Genomic DNA, 4,962 nt, shown 5'->3' with positions numbered 1-4,962 from the left:
AAAAATAAAGAACACTTCACAAATTTGAAGTTATTCTTGTGCAGGGGCCATGCTAATCTTCTCATATTGTTCCAATTTTAGTCAATGTGCTCACAAAGCAAGCACTTTACTTTCACTTTTTTGTGGAATTATGATTATCTGTAAATATACAGTGGAGTATATCAGTTCAGAAAGCTGGTTGGTCTCAACTCACCTGCCACTGATGGCAATGTGACTCACCACTTCTGAAATGCACCACTTGGATCACCTAATGGGGGATCCTATAGGCACATCGTGGCCATAGCCAGACCAGGTGACACTGTTGGTTATTCCTTCCTCCTTTCATTCTCCTGTCACATAAGTACAAGAGGCAATGAAGACACCTCCTACACATAAAAAATTTAAATGTTACATATTATTTTTCAAATATAATTACAGAGGGATCATATTCATTGAACGTGTAGTATAAGCCACACCCTTAATCCTAAATTAATTTCTGTCTAAAATGACCCCCAATCTGAAAACAGGTTATAGATTGATCTCCTTGCACGTGCTGCTAACAAGTTCTTTGTCCTGATAACTCAAAATACCAGCTTTGCTCTAAGTAGCTCAGACTGAGCCAGATCTACCCAGTGAATAAGTCAGTTCAGGGGACAGTAGAATTCTGCAGCTACCACAGTGGCCTTGGACAAATGTAAAAATGAATAGGCACACAAATTATCTTATTTGCCTATCACATTTACCCAAAAACTTCCCTCCCAATTCTCCTGCTCCTCCTGTTACCAGGAGGTACTCAATGACCACACCTGGGTTACACATACACATCCTCATCAACAGGGCAGAGATGCACTGGGGCTCCCCAAGACCCCGGTGCCAGTGCCTAGAAGCGATCTCCATTCAGAATCCTTTAGTAACTGAAAGTTTCATTTCCTTGATTAGGTATGTAACAGGGAGTTCACACACTGAATTGTGATTGGACTTCATTTGTCTATCCCTGACTTACAGGGCTTTTATATCGTGAAAAGTTGTCCAGTACAAACAAATACCAGCAAATGGGTTTGATTGACATCACTCTGCACAGCTATTTCTTGCTCTTCCATTTTTTTAACTTTGCTTTACTTCTGCCTCTATTATTTCATTTCACTATGTCAGAAATTATATTTGGATAGGTCTTCATTCAGATGCCTATTGGGAGCAGCAATGATGTTTTCCTCTTCTGGAATACCCTCCCATTTCCCACCCATCAACCCAACCTCCTTGGTCTCTCTCTCCATTAAGCTCTCCAGGAAGCATTCTTTGGGTACCCTATACTACACTCTTATTGTTATATATTTTGGTTTGAATGCTCTTTTCTTACAAAGAGAATACAAGGAACTATATACATATCTCTTATCCATGGGGGCTTTAAATATGTGTTTGATATGTTTGTTGAATTTCAGCAAATTCATGATCATTGCTTGTAACCTATTTAAATTACGATTTATTTGTAACTTAGTAAACTTATAACATTTCTCCTATGTGAATATAAAAGTAAGTAATTCAAGGATCCTCAAACTTACAGCAGAGAAAAATACACAACAGGCATTTCAAACTCGGTACATCCTAGACAGATCTCTTAATTTTTATGCCCCAGAACTATCCCTCTCCCAGCATTCATTATTTCAAAAAACTGTTGCCATCCTTCATTTACCCAGTTTCTTAAGCTAAATATCATGCTGTCCTTGTTTTCACTGTCCCTTGTTGTTAACTTGACTTTCACATTTACAAACTCCCTTGTTATAACATCCCCCCAAAAACAAGAAGAGTGACATATTTCAGCTTCAGTTTTGGTGAAGGCTGTGATGTCTCTTCTGCATGTATAGCTTTTACCCAAAAAAGTTTACAAAATGAAAAATAGATGATTGCTGTAATGGCAGGAACTTTACCTAGAAGCTGATGAAACTGTTTCCAAAATGTTTAAAGGTACCATCTTTCCTTTAGGTTACATTTTAAAAATATACCTCAAATTTTGAAGAATCTGAATAAGAGCTCTTCTGATAATACCCAGGAACTGTAGAGGAATCCTTACATTTGCACAAAGCTAAGCATTTGTCTGTCCTGTTCCTATTAACAATAGCATCTTATGTTCCCAGGGCAGTTTACAATGACCCTGTGCATGTCACATCATTTCTGCTTCTCTGTAGCACCATCACAACTGTTTTCACCATCTTACAGATGGAGGTGCTGGTTAGCTTGCCCAAGATCACTCAGTGTGTCAGTATTAAAATTTATCCCAAAACCTCAGTTTTCTAATGCCTTCTATGGTGCTTACTCTAACTTTCTCCGGGCAATTCTTCCCCCTAAATCAGTATCAGAGCCCATATGTATGCACACACACACACACACACACACACACACACACACACACACACACACATACATGTATGCACCAACACACGTATACACACCCACGTACACATATGTACACATATGCACACCCACGACTGAGTTTCTCTACAGTCACCAAAGAATCACTATTTCAATGGTTCCACAATCACCCTTGAACTCTGCAATTTGCCTGAATTGCTCCCTTAGACTGGGGTATTTCTTGAGAGGCTTGAACAGAATCACCTGAGACCCCATTAAAGCACATTCAATTAGCCACTCAATGCATGACACTGACCCACAATGGAGTCACTGACACCAATAACCAAGGACCCCTCCAACCCCCACCCCAGGCCTTTTGACTCAGCTCATGAGGGAGAGAGAGAGCTCAGACCCTGGGGCAGCAGGGTGTGAAGCCAGAGCCAGGAGGCAAATGTCCTGAGTGGCTGTCCTGGCATTGGGTTGTACATGGGTCCATTTTGTTCACTTTAAAGCCACTGTCCTTTATAGAACAAATCTCTTCTGATCTGTGCCCGCTCAGCATGTGGAGAAGAGACTGGGGGGAGTTGGTGTTATCTTAAATAACGGTGCACCAAATAAATACTATGCACACCCCTCAGCCATGCAGAAACAGAAAGTAAATCATCACCAAAAAGCTTATTTTACAAACCCACAAATCATGAGAAATATAAATGCTTTCCTTTCTACTCCCATGTTTTAATAAAGGCTCCCCCTTCTCTCTCTCTCTCTCTTTTTTTTTTTTCCAGACTCACTCAATTACAATATCACTATCAGTTCACATTACAGGTCAGAGAAATGGTGCTTAATGTATGAGGAGCCAGTTCTCCTCTCCTAATAGCCTGTCATTCCGGGGATTTGAATGTCAGAATACAGCCTGCTGCGGTAATGCTAGTCGGCAGCCCGATGATGAAAACTTTGGACAAATCATGAAGAACACTCCAGATCCACATCATCGGAAGGTTACCGGGGAGAGCCTTTCATTCTGCTTTGACCCCTTGATCTGACAAGTGACACCTACAAAATGAACAGCTCTCCAACTTAAATTGTTTAACTGTAGCCTGATCAGTTTTATTATCTTGCTAATCCGGATATCAGCCGTTTCATCAGAATGGAAGATATGCATATCATGAATTATTTTGACACGGGGACCTTTTAATTTTTGCCAGCAATATTTCACTGCCCCAATCAGGGCCCACAGTCACTGATGCTGTTCGCCTCCTGGGATGTCAGAGGACAGCGTACTCCTGACGGCACCAAATCATCCGGGAGCTGTAACGAGCCATTGCTGCGATTATTATTATCTGCTGTAGTCATGCATTTCATTACAGCGCAGGCAGCCAGGGGTTGGGGTTTGCAGGGCAGTCTTCTTCAGGCATCTCTGCCATTTTATGGGCTTGTCGAGCTCTGGGGTATAATTTCCCTTTTCTTTTCCCTCCACAGACAAGGCGAGGTGAATTTCTAATAAAAACAAAACACTAGGTAGGCACTGCAGGAAGAGCAAGCTCCATATAGGACATTTAGCAGCAGTAAGGCAGCCTGAATGGCCCACTTGAAGTTTATGAAAGCAGTGGTTAATCAGCAATATGGTTTGCTACAGAGAGACACAAAGAGTTTACCCTGGGAAAAAAAAATGTTCCCTTCTACATTGCAAAGTGCTAAGAATGCTATCTTAAGGAAAACTCCCTTCCTCCTTTGGATGTGTTTCTTAATTTTCCTCTCCCTAGCTAAGCATTTTCTTCTCTTGAATTTCTGTTCTATGAGGATCCAGGGCCACCCAAGCCTGGATCATGTTTTCTGCATTCACTGAATTGTGCTTTGGCATTGTGCCATTTGTGACACTGAGCAGCCTTAGGAATCACACCGTCATTTCCACCAGAAGGATGCTGTAGATAATGTCAATCAATACAATACTTTGTACCTTCTTTATGAGTATCCAAGGGAGGAAGTTTTCTCTAGGTTCACAAACAATTGTGTTTACCTCGGGGGTATTGTGAATCTCATAATTTATCATTTCCTTCTTTGCAATGGTTGCTAGAAACCTCTAGGCTAAATGTGCTGTTTCTTTAAAAATTAAACAAAGACCCACCATGTGATTCAGTAATTCCACTGCTGGATGTATAACCCAATGAACGGAAAGCAGGGACTCAAACAGATATTTGTGCACCCCAGTTCATAGCAGCATTATTCATACTAGACAAAAGAGGAAGCAAGCCACTGTCCACCAATGGATGAAAGATAAACCACATTTTGATACATAACAGGAAAGGAATATTAGTCAGTCATAAAAGAAGGAAATTCTAATACATGTCACAATATTGATAAACTTTGAGGCCATTATGCTAAGAGAAATAAGCCAAACAAGCAAAGATAAAGACTGTATAATATTCCCTTATATAGGGTCCCTTGAGAAGTCAAATTCACAGAAACAAAGTAGAAAGGTATCTTCCAGAGCTTGGGAGGAGGAAGAAATGAGGAGTTGTTAATGGGTACAGTGTCGGTTTTGCAAGATAAAAAGGGATATGGAGGTGGAAGATGTTGGTGAGGTTATACAACACTGTAAGTGTACTTAATATCATGTACACTTAACCATAAGTAAAA

The 4,962-nt window shown here is 40.6% G+C and overlaps 1 non-coding gene across 1 annotated transcript; it reads right to left on the bottom strand.

The window, feature by feature from the left end:
- On the bottom strand, positions 1–105 carry LOC124968351 (U6 spliceosomal RNA). The gene has a single exon (XR_007105684.1). It is a non-coding gene; the product is annotated as a U6 spliceosomal RNA (small nuclear RNA).
- Positions 106–4,962: the final 4,857 nt, after the last annotated feature.

This window comes from Sciurus carolinensis, chromosome 1 (assembly GCF_902686445.1).
Source record: "Sciurus carolinensis chromosome 1, mSciCar1.2, whole genome shotgun sequence".
Lineage (NCBI taxonomy): Eukaryota > Metazoa > Chordata > Mammalia > Rodentia > Sciuridae > Sciurus > Sciurus carolinensis.
This window is presented reverse-complemented; position numbering and strand designations above follow the sequence as displayed.